This window comes from Ovis canadensis, chromosome 2 (assembly GCF_042477335.2).
Source record: "Ovis canadensis isolate MfBH-ARS-UI-01 breed Bighorn chromosome 2, ARS-UI_OviCan_v2, whole genome shotgun sequence".
Classification (NCBI taxonomy): Eukaryota; Metazoa; Chordata; class Mammalia; order Artiodactyla; family Bovidae; genus Ovis; species Ovis canadensis.
The window spans coordinates 144,064,559-144,082,978 of record NC_091246.1 but is presented as its reverse complement, the minus strand read 5'-3'; the positions used below and the strand labels follow the sequence as shown (position 1 = coordinate 144,082,978).

Here is an 18,420-nt window from a genome sequence, read left to right as displayed (position 1 = left end):
GCATGGGACCTTTTGAAAGGAGGTCACCATTATCTTCATTGCCTCCACCATATTTTGGCCTCAGGCCAAACAACAGGGAGGGAGCACAGCCCCACCCATCAACAGAAAATTGGATTAAAGATTTACTGAGCATGGCCCCGCCCATCAGAACAAGACCCAGTTTCCCCCTCAGTCAGTCTCTCCCATCAGGAATCTTCCATAAGCCTCTTACCTTCTCCATCAAAGGGCAGACAGAATGAAAACCACAATCACAGAAAACTAACCAATCTGATCACATGGACCACAGCCTTGTTTAACTCGATGAAACTATGAGCCATTCCATGTAGGGCCACCCAAGATGGATGGGTTATGGTGGAGAGTTCTGACAAAACGTGGTCCACTGGAGAAGGGAATGGCAAACCACTTCAGTATTCTTGCCTTGAGAGCCCCATGAACAGTAGGAAAAGGCAAAAAGATAGGACACTAAAAGATGAACTCCCCAGGTTGGTAGGTGCCCAATATGCTGGTATGTTCTCCAATATGGAGAACAGTGGAGAAATAACTCCAGAAATAATAGAGATGGAGCCAAAGCAAAAACAACACCCCGTTGTGGAGTTAAGAGGAGGCAGTGATGGGTGATGGAAGTAAAGTCTGATGCTATAAAGAACAATATTGCATAGGAACCTGGAATGTCAGGTCCATGAATCAAGGTAAATTACAAGTGATCAAACAGGAGATGGCAAAAGTGAACATCGACATTTTAGGAATTAATGAACTAAAATGGACTGGAATGGGTGAATTTAACTCAGATGACCATTGTATCTCCTACTGTGGGCAAGAATCCCTTAGAAGAAATGGAGTAGCCCTCATAGTCAACAAGAGAGTCTGAAATGCAGTACTTGATTGCAGTCTCAAAAATGACAGAATGATCTCTGTTCGTTTCCAAGGCAAACCATTCAATATCACAGTAATCCAAGTCTATGCCCCAACCAGTAATGCTGGAGAAGCTGAAGTTGAACAGTTCTATGAAGACTTAGAAGAGCTTCTAGAGCTGACACCCCAAAAAGATGTCCTTTTCATTATAGGGGACTGAAATGCAAAAGTAGGAAGTCAAGAGATACCTGGAGTAATAGGCAAGTTTGGCCTTGGAGTACAAAATGAAGCAGGGCAAAGGCTAACAGAGTTTTGCCAGAATGCACTGGTCAGAGCAAACACCCTCTTCCAACAACACAAGAGAAGACTCTACACGTGGACATCACCAGATGGATCAATACTGAAATCAGACTGATTGTATTATTTGCAGCCAAAGATGGAAAAGCTCTATACAGTCAGCAAAAATAAGACTGGAAGCTGACTGTGGCTCAGATCATGAACTCGTTATTGCAAATTCAGACTTAAATTGAAGAAAGTAGGGAAAACCACTAGACCATTCAGGTATGACCTAAATCAAATCCCTTACGATTGTACAGTGGAAGTGACAAATAGATTCAAGGGATTAGATCTGATAGAGTACCTGAAGAACTATGGATGGAGGTTTGTGACATTATACAGGAGGCAGTGATCAAGACCATCCCCAAGGAAAAGAAATGCAGAAAGGCAAAATGGTGGTCTGAGGAAGCCTTACAAATAGCTGAGAAAAGAGATGCTAAAGGCAAAGGAGAAAAGGAAAGATATACCTATTTGAATGCTGAGTTTCAAAGAATAGCAAGGAGAGATTAGAAAGCCTTTCTCAGTGATCAGTGCAAAGAATTAGAGGAATACAATAGAATGGGACAGACTAGAGATCTCTTCAAGAAAATTAGAGATACCAAGGGAACATTTCATGTAAAAATGGGCACAATAAAGGACAGAAATGGTATGGACCTAACAGAAGCAGAAGATATTAAGAAGAGGTGGTAAGAATACACAAGAAGAACTATACAGAAAAGATCTTCATGACCCAGACAACCACGATGGTGTGATCACTTACCTAGATTGAAGGCGGGAGGAGAAGGCGACGACAGAGGATGAGATAGTTGGATGCCATCACTGACTCGATGGACATGAGTTTAAGTAAGCTCCAGGAGTTGTTGATGGACAGGGAAGCCTGGCGTGCTGTAGTCCATGAGGTCACAAAGAGTTGAACATGACTGAGCAACTGAACTGATCGTAGAAGACATACTTTCACTTTTCATTGTTGAGTATGATATTATCTATGGGTTTGTCATATGTGGCCTTTGTTATGGTCAGGAAGATTCTTTCTTTGGCCAGATTCTGGAGTTTTTTTTTTTAAATTACGTTATTTAGTCACCCAGTCGTGTCTAACTGCGACCCTGTGGACTGCATGCAGCACGCCAGGCCTCCCTGTCCCTTACCATCTCCCAGAGTTTGCCCAAGTTCATGTCCATTGCATAGATCATGCCATCCAGCCATTTCAACCTCTAATGCCCTCTTCTCCTCTGCCCTCAATCTTTCCCAGTATCAGGTACTTTTCCAATGAGTCACTGTTTGCATCAAGTGACCAAAATACTGGAACTTCAGCATCAGTCCTTCCAATGTGTATTCATGGTTGATTTCCTTAACATTGACTGGTTTAATCTCCTTGCTGCCCTAGGGACTCTCGGGAGTCTTCTCCAGCACCACAGTTCAAAGGCATCAAAACTTTGGCGCTCTGCTTTCTTTATGGTCCAGGGCTCACAACCACACGTGACCACTGGAAAGACCATAACCTTGACTCCGTGGACTTTTGTCGGCAGAGTGATGTCTTTCCTTTTCAACACACACTCTAGGTTTGTCATAGCTTTCCCACCAAGAAGCAATCATCTTCTGAGTTCACGGCTGCAGTCATCATCTTCAGTGATAGAGCCCACGAAGAGGAGATCTGTCACCACTTCCACCTTTTCCCCTTCTACTTGCCATGAAGTAATGGGATCAGATGCCATGATCTTATTTTTTTTAATTTTTAGTTTTAAGCTGGCTTTTTCATTCTCCTCCTTCACCCTCATCAAGAGGTTCTTTAGTTCGTCTTCGCTTTCTGCCATTAGAGTGGTATCATCCACATATCTAAGGTTGTTGATGTTTCTCCCACCTGTTTTGATTCCAGCTTGTAACTCATCTAGCCCTGCGTTTCTCATGATGTGCTTAGCATATGAAGTGAAGTGAAGTCGCTCAGTCGTGTCTGACTCTTTGCGACCCCATGGACTGCAGCCCACCAGGCTCCTTCGTCCATGGGATTTTCCAGGCAAGAGTACTGGAGTGGATTGCCATTTCTTTCTCCAGGGGATCTTCCGAACCCAGGGCTCGAACCCAGGTCTCCCACATTGTAGACAGACGCTTTACCGTCTGAGCCACCAGGGAAGTCCTTAGCATATAGGTTAAATAAACAGAGTGACAACAGACAGCCCTGTCGTTCTCCTTTCTCAATCCTGTACCAATGAGTTGTTCTGTGCAGGGTTCTAACTGTTGCTTCTTGACCTGCATACAGCTTTCTCAGGAGACAGGTAAGATGGTCTGGTATTCCCATCTCTTTTAAGAGCTTTCCACAGTTTGTTATGATCCATAAAGTCAAAGGCTTTAGTGTAGTTGATGAAACAGAAGTAGATGTTTTTCTGGATTTCCTCTGCTTTCTCTATGATCCAGCAAATGTTGGCAGTTTGATCTGTGGCTCCTCTTCCTTTTCTAAACCCAGCTTGGATGTCTGGAAGTTCTTGGTTCGCATAATGCTGAAGCTTAGCATGCATGATTTTAAGCCTGACCTTACTAGCATGGGAGATGCCTGCAATTGTCCGACAGTTTGAACATTCTTTAGTACTGTCCTCCTTGGGAACTGGGATGAGGATTGACCTCTTCCAGTCCTGTGGCCACTGCTGAGTCTTCCATATTTGCTGACATGTTGAATTCAACACTCTGATAACATCATCTTTTAGGGTTTTAAACAGCTCTACTGGAATTCCATTGCATCCACCAGCTTTGCCACAGCAGTGCTTCCTGCAGCCCACTTCACACTCCAGAATGTCTGGATGGGTGACTGACCACACCATCATACTTATCTGGTTAAGATCTTTTTTGTACAGTTTTGTGTATTCTTTCCGTCTCTTCTGAATCTCTTCTGCTTCCACTAGGTCTCTACCATAATTTCTGTTTTTTATTGTGCTCATCTTTGGGTGAAGTGTTCCCTTGATATTTCCAGTTTTCCTGAAGAGATCTTTAGTCTTTCCCCTTGTCATAGTCCTCTATTTTATGCATTGTTCATTGAGGAAAGCCTTCCTGTCTCTCCTTGTTATTCTTTGGAACTCTGTGTTTAGTTGAGCGTACCTTTCCCTTTCTCCCTTCCTTTCGCTTCTCTTCTTTCGTTAGCTATTCATAAAGCCTCCCCTCAGATAACCACTTTGCCTTCTTGCTTTTCTTTTTCTTTGGGATGGTTTTGTTTGCTGCCTTCTATACCATATTATGTACCTCTGTCCATAGTTCTTAAAGCACACTGTTTACTAGATCTAATCCCTTGAATCTATTCATCACCTTCACTGTATATTTATCAGTTCAGTTCAGTTGCTCAGTCGTGTCCAACTCTGTGACCCCATGGGCTGTAACCCGCCAGGCCTCCCTGTCCATCACCAACTCCTGGAGTTTACTCAAACACATGTCCATTGAGTCAATGATGCCATCCAACCATCTCATCCTCTGTCATCTCCTTTTACTCCCGCCTTCAGTCTTTCCCAGCATCTGGGTCTTTTCAAATGAGTCAGCTCTTCACGTCAGGTGGCCAAAGTATTGGAGTTTCAGCTTCAACATCAGTCCTTCCAAAGAATATTCAGGAATGATTTCCTTTAGGATTGACTGGTTGGATCTCTTTGCAGTCCAAGGGACTCTCAAGAGTCTTCTCCAACACCACAGTTCAAAAGCATCAGTTCTTCAGCACTCAGCTTTCTTAATAATCCAACTCTCACATCCATACATGACCACTGGAAAAACCATAACCTTGACTAGACGGACCTTTGTTGACAAAGTAATGTCTCTGCTTTTGAATATGCTATCTAGGTTGGTCATAGCTTTTCTTCCAGGGAGCAAGTGTCTTTTAATTTCATGGCTACTGTCATATCTGCAGTGATTTTGGAGCCCCCCAAAATAAAGTCTGTCACTGTTTCCATTGTTTCCCCATCTATTTGCCATGAGATAGGACCAGATGCCATGATCTTAGTTTTCTGAATGTTAAGTTTTAAGCCAACTTTTTCACTCTCCTCTTTTACTTTCATCAAGAGGCTCTTTAGTTCTTCGCTTTCTGCCATAAATGTAATGTCATCTGCATATCTGAGGTTATTGATATTTCTCCTGACAATCTTGATTCCAGCTTGTGCTTCTTCCAGCCTGGCATTTCGCATGATGTACTCTGCATAGAAGTTAAATAAGCAGGGTGACAATATACAGCCTTGACGTACTCCTTTCCCAATTTGGAACCAGTCTGTTTTTCCATGTCCAGTTCTAACTGTTACTTCTTGACCTGCACACAGATTTCTCAGGAGGCAGGTAAGATGATCTGATATTCCCATCTCTTGAAGAATTTTTCACAGTTTATTGTGATCCACACAGTCAAAGGCTTTGGCATAGTCAATAAAGCAGAAGTAGATATTTTTTTGGAACTCTCTTGCTTTTTCTATGATCCAGCGGATGTTGGCAGTTTGATCTCTGGTTCCTCTGCCTTTTCTAAATCCAGCTTGAACATCTGCAAGTTCACGGTTCACATACTGTTGAAGTCTGGCTTGAAGAATTTTGCATTAATTTGCTAGCGTGTGAGATGAGTGTAATTGTGCAGTAGTTTGAGCATTCCTTGGCATTGCCTTTCTTTGGGATTTGAATGCAAACTGGCCTTTTCAAGTCCTGTGGCCACTGCTGAGTTTTCCAAATTTGCTGGCACATTGAGTGCAGCACTTTCAGAGCATCATCTTTTAGGATTTGAAATAGCTCAACTGGAATTCCATCGCCTCCACTAACTTTGTTCGTAGTGATGCTTCCTAAGGCCCACTTGACATTGGATCCCAGGATGTCTGGCTCTACATGAGTGATCACACCTTCATGATTATCTGGGTCATGAAGACCTTTTCTGTGTAGTTCTTCTGTGTATTCTTGCCACCTCTTCTTAATCTCTTCTTCTGTTACCATTTCTTTCCTTTATTGTGTCCATCTTTGCATGAAATAGGGGATTTGATTTAAGTTCTACCTGGCTGGGCTAGTGGTTTTCCCCGTTTTCTTTAGTTTAAGCCTGAATTTTGCCATGAGAAGCTGATGATCTGAGCCACAGTCAGCTCCAGTCTTGTTTTTGCTCACTGTATACAGCTTATTTAATCTGATTTCTATATTGGTGATTAGGGGATGTCCATGTGTGAAATCATCTCTTGTGTTGTTTAAAAAGGGTGTTTGCTATGACCAGAGCATTTTCTTGGCAAAATTCAGTTAGCCTTTGCCTTGCTTCATTTTGTACTCCAAGACCAAACCTGCCTGTTACTCCAGGAATCTCTTTACTTCCTACCTTTGTATTCCAATCCCCAGTGATGAATAGAACATAGTTTTTTTGGGGGTGTGTGTGTTCTAGGAGGTCTTCTAGGTCTTCTGATCAACGTCAGCCTCTTCAGCATTAGTGGTAGGGGCATAGACCTGAATTACTGTGATGTTGAACGACTTTCATTGAGTCAGCCTCAAACAAACTGAGGTCATTCTGTCATTCTTGAGGTTGTACCCAAGTACTGCATTCCAGACTCTCTGGTTGGTTATGAGGGTTACTCCATTTATTCTGTGGGATTCTTTGCCCACAGTAGTAGATATAATGGTCGTCTGAATTAGTTTGTCCATTCCTGTCCCTTTAGTTCAGATTCCTGAGATGTCGACACTTACTCTTACCATCTCCTGCTTGACCACATCTGATTTACCTTGATCATGGACCTCACGCTCCAGGTTCCTGTGCAGCACTGTTCTTTGCAGCACTGTAAATCGCGTTCATCACCAGACACATCCACAACTGAGAGCTGTTTTTACTTTGGCCCAGCCACTTCATTCATTCCTGGGGCTATTAGTAGTTGGCCTCCACTCTTCCCGAGTGGAATATTGGACACCTTCCGACCTGGGGGACTCATCTTTTGCTGTCACCTGTTTTGTCTTTTTATACAGTTCATGAGATTCTCGGCAAATATACTAGGGTGGTTTGCCATTCTCTCCTCCACTGGATTACGTTTTGTCAGGACTCTCCAGGATGACCTGTCCATTTTGGGTGGCCCTACATGGTATGGCTCATAGCTTCACTGAGTTATGCACATCACTTTGCCATGACAAGGCAGTAATCCATGAAGGGTTTTGTTTTTCTTTAAATCATAAGTGGGTGTTAAATCTTGTCTAAAGCTTTTTCTGTATCTATTGAGATGATCAAGTGGTTTTTATTCTTCAGTTGAATAATAAAACAAATTTTAATTTTGTTTTTTTTGGCGGCTGTGCAACCATACAACTTGCAGGATTTCAGTTCCCCAGCCAGGGACTGAATCCAGGCCATGGCAGTGAAAGCTCAGAATCCTGACCACTATGATACCGGGGAACTCTCCTCTTTACTTTGTTCATGTGGTATATATCACACTGACTGATTTGCAGATACTGAAAAATCCTTGCATCTCTTAATAATGTTGTATGATCCTTTTAATGTATTGTGTATTCAGTTAGCTAGTATTTTGTTGAGGATTTTTGTGTCAGTGTTCATCAGCAACATTGGCCTGTAATTTTTTTGTGTGGTGTCTTTGGTTTTTATAGTGATGGTGGCCTCATAGAATGAGTTTGGGAGTGTTCCTTCTGAAATCTCTTGGAAGTTTCAGAAGGATAGGTGTTAACTCTTCACTAAATGTTTGATAGAATTCATGTGTGAAGCCATCTGATCCTGGATTTTTGTTTGTGAAAGTTTTTTTTTTCATTAGTAGTTGTTTATTGATCAGTGGTTTGATATAAAGTTATTTTATATCTTCAGAGTTTTGCCCAAATGGAGTCACAATCATTACAAAGTTTTTTCTCTTAAAGAAAGTATAGTGGGCAAGTTGGGAGGGACCAACCTAGTAGTAGGGGCATTTGAGAAAAAGTTAACAAAAAAGTTTAGTATTACCATTTTTTGATGATAGACACCAAGATTTACTTACATTCCATGGGGAGAAAAATATTCCACCGTAAATAATGAATCGAACTGGCAAGGCTACTGGGCTTTCCATCTGGACTGTATCAGGACCTTGCTGCACACATTTCTGGGCACAGCAACTCAACATCAAAAGCAACACAGTTGCAGAGATAAACGTGGGTCATTTTTTTAAGTCCTACATGGAGATAATCAACAGTATAAAGCACTCAAGGAAAGTCAGTCTGCAGTTATACATGTGCTACATGGAGACGGTATCCTGTAGTGTAGTGAGAGCTATGTCTAGAGTCATATGTATATACACACAATTTGTTTAATAATCTTTAAAGATCAAAGTTCGTTTAATTCCTGTTGCATTAACAAAAATAAAAATAGAAAAGGAACCAAATGATCATTTTAAGTTTAAAATTCCAAAACTGCCCAATTTGTAAAACTGTGGGAGACAACATTAAAGTTGGGCTGTTTCAGCTAAACCAGAAGGCACACAGTTTGCATCACTGAAATGGTCCTGGGTTAGTCCAGGGAAATAAAAATGTGTAACCACAAACACATGGGTATGACTTTTGCTAATTAGATTACTGATTAAGTCAGTCTCAGACAAATTTCTAAACTGTGCTATGTAACTAGATACAATTGAGAAGCTCAAATGAAAATTTATATATCGTCATTTCAATCAAATGAAAATAATGAAACTAAGAATACGTATCTCTTTTGGAAGAGAGCAGTGGTGGCTGTGGGTACCATGGGAGGTGTGCACCAGAGCATGCCAAGAAGGTCCTCTGGCCGAGGAGGAAGCATTTGATTTCTCTGGTGCTTTCAGCTCTGGGGCCACACTAAGCCCTTTCTCCAACCTGAGTGTCCAGGATTGGTCCTGAGGTGTTTGTGTGAGCCAGTTTGAGAAGGGGCCCTGCTTTCTGTTTCTTCTTTCACACAGCAAGGAAAAAAATTGTAAAAACACCCAAAACAAACAAAGAAAAACCCCACCAAAACCAAGCACTAGGGTGACCGGGGGCACGGACCTGCTGGTTTCCCAGTGGATCCAGGGGTGCTTGGCAAACCCACCTGGCCCCCGGCAGCTGCTGCAGCATGGACGGAAACCACAGCGCATGTGAGCAGCTATGCCGACTCCTCCAGGTCCCGTCTTCTTCACCGTTGCTTTCTCTAGAAAGCAAATTTTCATGGCAATTTCAATGTTTTCAGTATATATTTCGAGAATTTTCAATGGTCCATGGCCAAATAAGGTTCAGCACCTCCCACACACAGACACTGGCCCATATCCTGTTCTTGGCACCTCCGTATTTTGTTGGTCCACCTCAGACAGCAACTTTAAGATGTTCAGTGCAGCCATAAAGTGGCAGAACTCCACATTCTTTCCAATACCTTGGCTGATCAGAGGTGGCTGAGAGGAACAATAGATAAGAGATACAAATTCATTCTTATTTTTGGGGAAGTCTTTATATTCGACCTGGAATCCCTGAGCTCTTGATGGACAGTCCAGCTGCTCAGAGGGTATCATGAGAGGCCCATGGCCTGAAGAGATGTTATTCTTTAAAACGGTCTCGGCTGTCAGCTAGGTGCTCCCATACAACAATTCACAGACTATCATGAGAGCTCCCGTGGGCCTGGGCAGGACTCGGAGCTACCCTGGTGAAACCTCTGGTGTGATGTCCTTGACTGACTCCTACAGCCTGGACAACCTGGGGCACCATGGGAAGAATTCCAGCAGGCAGCTGCTGATAACTGAAATAAGGCATCCTAAACTGCTTTATTCTAGTCCCATTTTCATCCCCTGAGGCAGGTTCAAAAAAGGTCACTGTTCTTCCATCCCCTGGTTTCTTTGGGGGTGTCCTCCTCTGATTTGAGGGCTGGTTTGGTGGGCTGAGCCTGCAGGACTTTGAAACCTGGGATCTCCAGCATGTTCTTGTCTGCACTGCGTTTGGCCACCTTCTTATTGGCTCCTGATCCTTCTGTGGCGCGTTTTCCCACCTTCACCTGCATCAGACTCCTGTGGCATGGGAGGCCTCCTCAATGAGGAGCAGGTACTCTGGCTCCTCCTCGTGTTTTGCCTGCTGGGTCTGGGCCAGTCTGCTAATCGGGTTCATCCCCTGGCCGTACTCTGGATGCTTTGTAGCCTGACTATGGGTTTTGTTTTCTTTTTGGTTCCCGGCTTCACTTGCTCAACTGTAGGCAGTGGCTGTAATTTCTTCAGCTCCTCAAGCACAGCTCTAGTAGTGTTTTTCTTTGAAATCCTCTTGCTCTTCCCTTCGCTTTCCCCCACCAACACCCCACCTGACACCCTGGTCACAGAGCTACTCATGTGGGGTGGGCCACTCTCCCGGGCAACCTGCTTTAGAGGGAAAGATTCAAAATTCACAGGCAAGTTCTGTTTAAGTGCAATCTCAAACATTTATTTCAGGTTTATTGAGATTCTCTTCCTCTGATTCTCTTCCATTCACCTCCAGCCTCTTGGGGTGTGGGGTGGGGTTCATTCTGCAGGATCCTGAAAACTTTTGCAACAGTATCATGTTTTGTAGCCTGTCTCATCTTTCCCATTAAATTGTTGTCCTCCCACAGAAAGTTCAAGTTTGATATAGTACTGGAAATGGGTAAAAGTACCTGAGGGGATAAGCGCTTCCTCTCATGTTTTAACTATAGGTGGACTGCATCCAAGAGTAAGGGTTGACAGGCTTATCCATTGGCTTTTCCCCCAAGTTTCATGCACAGCACATCTAGCTCAACAGTACGGGTTATACTTTCTTACAGTGAACTGGATCTTCCTCTTAAATCTTATACTCAGGCTGAATCTTGCTGAAACCGGCTAACTCATTCACAAGACACATTGGTGCTTTCTCTTTGGGGTGTGCCAGGTCACTGGCACTGTCTCTTGCCAGTGGAACTGTCTGTTGTCCCGAGCTTGTCCCCTGGCTGTGGTCCCGGGTGGCAGAGTGATGGTGAGGAGGGGAAAGAGGGAGAAGGAAGGGATGGTGGATGGGAAGCAGAGTGTCCTCAGAGGAGACCAGCGCCACCAGGCCTGGGATCAGAGGAAGGTGCAGTCAAGCCAGATGTGGCCACTGCCGGCACAACACCGAAGCTATGAACATCTTAAAATCAGTTTCAATTTCTGTATTTATGCTTGGTCTGTTCATATTTTCTGTTTCTTCCTGGTCAGTCTTAGAAGATTGTATCATTCTAAGAATTTGTCCATTCCTTCTAGGTTGTGCATTTTATTGGCATATAGTTGCTTGTAGTAGTCTCTTATGATCCTTTGTATTTCTGTTGTGTCAGTTGTAACTTCCCCTTTTTCATTCCTAATACTACTGATTTGAGCCCTCTCCCCTTTTTTTTTTCTTGACTCTGGCTAAAGGTTTATCGATTTTATTTTTTCTAGGAGCCAGCATTTAGTTTCATTGATCTTTTCTGTTGTTTTCTTCATCTCAGTTTGATTCATTTCTGCTCTGATCATCACGATGTTAGATGTCCCCACTAACTTCAGGGTTTGTTTGTTGTTCTCTCTCTAGGTTGCTTTAGGTGTAAGCTTAGGTTGGTTGGTTGAGGTTTTTGTGTCCTGCAGTAAGCTTGCGGGCAGCAGCCTGGCTGTGCTGCCTCCAAGGCCACTCTGCCTCCCCCCTCCTGCCACCCCTTCCTCCTCTGTCCTGCCCCCCCTTATTGTTTCAGTCACCCATGACCATTGGCTGGGAGACAAGTTCGGGCAGCATCAATGTCCTTCTAACATGGCACACCCCAAAGAGAAAGCCTCAATGTCTTGTGAATGAATTACCCCATTTCAGCGAAATTCAACCTGAGCATGAGCTTATAGCAATAGAAGTTTATGGCACTCTATAAACTTCCATCTTAGAACTGCTTTTGCTGTATGCCATAGATTTTAGATTGTTATATTTTCATTTGTCTCAAGGCATTTTTTAATTCCCTCTTTGATTTCTTCAGTGGTCTATTGACTGTTCAATACCACATTGTTTGGCCTTCACATGTTTTTCTTTCTTTCTTTTTTTCCTTGTAGTTGATGTCTAATCTATAGCATTGTGGTTGGAGAAGTTGCTTATTATGGTGTCAGTTTTCTTAAATTTACCCAGGTTTACTTTGTGGCCCAGTCTGTGATCTGCCCTGGAGAATGTTCCATGTGCACCTGAGAAGAATGTATATTCTGCCACTTTCAGATGGAATGTTTTGTAAATATCAGTTAAGTCCCTGATGTTTTTTGTGTCATTTAAGGCCTGTACTTCCTTACTGGTTTCCGTCTGGATGATCTGTCCATTGATGTTAGTGGGGTGTTATAGTCTGCCATTATTATTACGTTACTGTTGATTTCTCCTTCTATAGCTGTCAACATTTGCCTTATATATTGAAATGCTCCTATGTCGGGTGCAAATTCAATAAGAATTGTTATATCTTCTTAGATTGATCCCTTGATCACTATGTATTGTCCTTTATCTCTTTTAACAGTCTTGTTTTAAACTCTATTTTGTCTGATATGAATATTGTTACTCCAGCTTTCCTTTGCTTTCCATTGGCATGGATTATCTTTTTCCATCCCTTCACTTTCAGTCTATATGTGTCTCTAGATCTGAAGTGAGTCTCTTATAGACAACATATACGGGTCTTGTTTTTGTATCCATTCAGTCAGTCTGGGTCTTTTGATTGGAAGATTTACTCCATTTACATTTAAGGTAATTATCAACATGTATGTCCTTCAGTTCAGTTCAGTCGCTCAGTCATGTCCGACTCTTTGCAACCCCATGAATCGCAGCACGCCAGGCCTCCCTGTCCATCACCAACTCCCGGAGTTCACTCAAACTCATGTCCATTGAGTTGGTGATGCCATCCAGCAATCTCATCCTCTGTCATCCCCTTTACCTCCTGCCCCCAATTCCTCCCACCATCAGTCTTTTCCAATGAGTCAACTCTTCGCATGAGGTGCCCAAAGTACTGGAGTTTCAGCTTTAGCATCATTCCCTCCAAAGAACAGCCAGGGCTGATCTCTTTCAGAATGGACTGGTGGGATCTCCTTGCAGTCCAAGGGACTCTCAAGAGTCTTCTCCAACACCACACTTCAAAAGCATCAGTTCTTTGGCACTCAGCTTTCTTCACAGTCCAACTCTCACATCCATACGTGACCACAGGAAAAACCATAGCCTTGACTAGATGGACCTTTGTTGGCAAAGTAATGTCTCTGCTTTTCAATATGTTATCTAGGTTGGTCATAACTTTTCTTCCAAGGAGTAAGCGTCTTTTAATTTCATGGCTGCAGTCACCATCTGCAGTGATTTTGGAGCCCAAAAAAACAAAGTCTGACACTGTTTCCACTGTTTCCCCATCTATTTCCCATGAAGTGATGGGACCAGATGCCATGATCTTCGTTTTCTGAATGTTGAGCTTTAAGCCAACTTTTTCACTCTCCTCTTTCACTTTCATCAAGAGGCTTTTTAGTTCTTCACTTTCTGCCATAAGGGTGGTGTGTCCTTATTGTTTTCTTAATTGTTAGGATTTGTTTTTGTAGGTCTTTTCCCTTCCCTTCCTCTTTTGTTTTCTTCTCTTGTGATACCATGACGATGTTTAGTGTTGTGTTTGGATTGCTTTTTCTTTTGTGTATGTGTATCTATTACAGATATTTGGTTTACATGACGTTTTAATATAGCAGTCTATGTATATACAAGTTTGTTTTAAGTTTCTGGTCTCTTATTTCAAATGCATATCCAATATCCAGCATTTGTATTCTCCTCCCCTCACAGTTGATGGTTTTGATATAGTATTTGTGTATGTGGATGACTTCCTAGCTTTACTGTGTGTGTTATCTTTACTGGTGAGCTTTCCCATTAGTAATTTTCTTTGTCTGTAGTTGTGTCCTTTTCCATCAGAGAAGTTCCTTCAGCATTTGCTGTAAAGCTGGTTTGGTGGTGCTACATTCTGTTTAACGTTTACTTTTGTGTATGACTTTTCATCTCTGTGTTGCATCTGAATGAAGCCTTGCTGGGTAGCGTGTAGTTGGCTGGTTTCTTTCTTTCATCCCTTTATTATGCCACTGTCTTCCGGGCTGCAGCATTTCTGCTGAAAAAATGAGCTGATAAACTTACAGGAATTCCTTTGTATGTTGTTTCTTTTCCTTTGTTGCCTTCAATATTTTATCTTTGTCTTTAGTTTTTGTTAATTTGATTGTCTTAGTGTGTTCTTCCTTAGGCTTATCCTGCATGGGACTCTGCACTTTCTGGACTTGAGTGTCCCCTTTCTCATGTTAGGGATGTTTTTGGCTGTTACCTCTTCAAATAATTTCTCAGGCCCTTTCTCTCTCTCTCCTCCTTCTGGGACCCCTATAATGTGAATATTGGTGCATTTAATGTTCCAGAGGTCTCTTAGGCTGTCCTCACTTCTTTTCATTCTTTCTTCTTTATTCTGTTCCCCAGCAGTGATTTCCATCAGTTTATCTTTCAGCTCACTTATTCATTCATCTGTCTCAATTATTGTGCTATCAATTCATTCTAGTGTATTTTTCAGGTCAGTTCTTGTATGGTTTAGCTCTGTTTTTTAAGGTTCTAGCTCTTCATTAAACATTTCTTGTTTCCTCTCAGTCTGTGCCACCATTCTTTTTCCAAAATCTTAGATTACCTTTACTCTCATGACTCTGAATTCTTTTTCAGATAGATTGCCTGTCTCCACTTCATTTAGTTGCTGTTCTGGGATTTTATCTTGTTTCTTCATCTGACACACATTTCTCTGCTGTCTCCTTTTGTCTGATTATCTGTATTTGTCATCTTCATTCCTCAGGCTGCAGGATTGTAATTCTTCTAGGTTCTGGTGTCTCTTCCATAGTGTGAGATTGGTCTTGTGCAGACTTCCAGGTGGGAGGGGCTGGTGCCTGCCCACTGGTGAGTGAAGCTGAATCTTAACCCTCTGGTAGGCAGGGCCATGTCAAAGGGTGTCTTTATAGGTGGTTTTTGGTTCAGGGCAACTTCAGGCTGTGAAGAGATACATCACATGCAAGGTAAGAGAAACCAAAGTGAGATGGTAGGTGTTGTGAGAGGGCATCAGAGGGCAGACGCTCTGAAACCATAATCACAGAAAACTAGCCAACCTGATCAAACGGACCACAGCCTTGTCTGACTCAATGAAACTAAGCCATGCTGTGTGGGGCCACCCAAGACGGACGGGTCATGGTGGAGAGGTCTGACATAATGTGGTCCACTGGAGAAGGGAATGGCAAACCACTTCAGTATTCTTGCCTTGAGAGCCCCATGAACAGTATGAAAAGGCAAAACGATAGGATGCTGAGAGAGGAACTCCCCAGGTCAGTAGGTGCCCAATATGCTACATGAGATCAGTGGAGAAATAACTCCAGAAAGAATGAAGGGATGGAGCCAAAGCAAAAACAATACCCAGTTGTGGATGTGACTGGTGATAGAAGTAAGATCCAATGCTGTAAAGAGCAATATTACATAGGAACCTGGAATGTTAGGTCCATGAATCAGGGCAAATTGCAAGTGGTCAAACAGGAGATAACAAGAGTGAACATCAACATTATAGGAATCAGCGAACTAAAATAGCCTGGAATGGGTGAATTTAACTCAGATGACCATTATATCTACTACTGTGGGCAGGAATCCCTTAGAAGAAATGGAGTAGCCATCATGGTCAAAAAATGAGTCTGAAATGCAGTACTTGGATGCAATCTCACAAATGACAGAATGATCTCTGTTATTTTCCAAGGCAAACCTTCAGTATCACAGTGATCCAAGCCTATGCCCCAACGAGTAACACTAAAGAAGCTGAAGTTGAACAGTTCTATGAAGACTTACAAGACCTTTTAGAAATAACACCGAATAAAGATATCCTTTTCAAAAGCCCAGGTCCAGATGGCTTCACAGCTGAATTCTACCAAAAATTTAGAGACGAGCTAACACCTATCCTACTCAAACTCTTCCAGAAAATTGCAGAGGAAGGTAAACTTCCAAACTCATTCTATGAGGCCACCATCACCCTAATCCCAAAACCTGACAAAGATGCCACAAAAAAAGAAAACTACAGGCCAATATCACTGATGAACATAGATGCAAAAATGGGCTTTTGTTTGCTGGAAGATTTTTGATTACAGTTTCAATTTCCATGCTTGTGATGGGTCTGTTAAGATTTTCTATTTCTTCCTGGTTCAGTTTTGGAAAGTTGTACTTTTCTAAGAATTTGTCCATTTTTTCCACGTTGTCCATTTTATTGGCATATAATTGCTGATAGTAGTCTCTTATCCTTTGTATTTCTGTGTTGTCTGTTGTGATCTCTCCATTTTCATTTCTAATTTTATTGATTTGATTTTTCTTTGTTTCTTGATGAGTCTGGCTAATGGTTTGTTGATTTTATTTATCCTTTCAAAGAACCAGCTTTGGGCTTTGTTGATTTTTGCTGTGGTCTCTTTTGTTTCTTTTGCATTTATTTCTGCCCTAATTTTAAAGATTTCTTTCCTTCTACTAACCCTGGGATTCTCCATTTCTTCCTTTTTAGTTGCTTTAGGTGTAGAGTTAGGTTATTTATTTGACTTTTTCTTGTTTCTTGAGGTATGCCTGTATTGCTATGAACTTTCCCCTTAGCACTGCTTTTATAGTGTCCCACAGGTTTTGGGTTATTGTGTTTTCATTTTCATTTGTTTCTATGCATATTTTGATTTCTTCTTTGATTTCTTCTGTGATTTGTTGGTTATTCAGCAGCGTGTTGTTCAGCCTCCATATGTTGGAATTTTTAATAGTTTTTCTCCTGTAATTGAGATCTAATCTTAATGCATTATGGTCAGAAAAGATGCTTGGAATGATTTCAAGTTTTTTGAATTTATCAAGGCTAGATTTATGGCTCAGAAGAAGGAGAAGGTTCCGTGAGCACTTGAGAAAAAGGTGAAATTCATTGTTTTGGGGTGAAATGTCCTTATGTTCAACAAAGGAGGCAAGAATATACAATGAATTAAAGAATCTCTTTAACAAGTGGTGCTGGGAACACTGGTCAACCACTTGTAAAAGAATGAAACTAGAACATTTTCTAACACCATACACAAAAATAAACTCAAAATGGATTAAAGATCTAAATGTAAGACCAGAAATTATAAAACTCCTAGAGGAGAACATAGGCAAAACACTCTCCGATATAAATCACAGCAGGATCCTCTATGATCCACCTCCCAGAATACTGGAAATAAAAGCAAAAATAAACAAATGGGATCTAATTAAAATTAAAAGCTTCTGCAACCAAAGGAAATTATAAGCAAGGTGAAAAGACAGCCTTTGGAGTGGGAGAAAATAATAGCAAATGAAGCAACTGACAAACAACTAATCTCAAAAATATACAAGCAACTCCTGCAGCTCAATTCCAGAAAAATAAATGACCCAATCCAAAAATGGGCCAAAGAACTAAATAGACATTTCTCCAAAGACATACAGATGGCTAACAAACACATGAAAAGATGCTCAACATCACTAATTATCAGAGAAATGCAAATCAAGACCACAATGAGCTACCATTTCACACCAGTCAGAATGGCTGCGATCCAAAAGTCTACAAGCAATAAATGCTGGAGAGAGTGTGGAGAAAAGGGAACCCTCTTACACTGTTGGGAATGCAAACTAGTACAGCCACTTTGGAGAACAGTGTGGAGATTCCTTAAAAAACTGGAAATTGAACTGCCTTATGACCCAGCAATCCCACTGCTGGGCATACACACCGGGGAAACCAGAATTGAAAGAGACATGTATATAGCCCAATGTTCATCGCAGCACTGTTTATAATAGCCAGGACATGGAAGCAACCTAGATGTCCGTCAGCAGACGAATGGATAAGAAAGCTGTGGTACATATACACAATGGAGTATTACTCAGCCATTAAAAAGAATACATTTGAATCAGTTCTAATGAGGTGGATGAAACTGGAGCCGATTATACAGAGTGAACTAAGCCAGAAAGAAAAACACCAATACAGTATACTAACACATATATATGGAATTTAGAAAGATGGTAATGATAACCCTGTATGCGAGACAGTAGAAGAGACACAGATGTATAGAACAGACTTTTGGACTCTGTGGGAGAGGGAGAGGGTGGAATGATTTGGGAGAATGGCATTGAAACATGTATACTATCATGTAAGAAACAAACTGCCAGTCTGGGTTCGATGCAGGATACAGGGTGCTTGGGGCTGGTGCACATGTGCACCCATGGTGGATTTATGTCGATGTGTGGTAGAGCCAATACAGTATTGTAAAGTAAAATTAAAAAATTAAAAATTAAAGTTAAAAAATTAACAAAGTAAAAAAAAAAATAAAGGCA

At 41.8% G+C, this 18,420-nt stretch overlaps 1 long non-coding RNA gene and 1 pseudogene across 1 annotated transcript in view; one reads left to right on the top strand and one right to left on the bottom strand.

The window, feature by feature from the left end:
• LOC138433896 (uncharacterized) overlaps positions 1-18,420 on the top strand; it is a 47,471-nt gene that overhangs the window by 22,582 nt on the left and 6,469 nt on the right. The window lies entirely within an intron of this gene.
• LOC138433127 (double-stranded RNA-binding protein Staufen homolog 1 pseudogene) lies at positions 7,889-11,896 on the bottom strand (annotated as a pseudogene).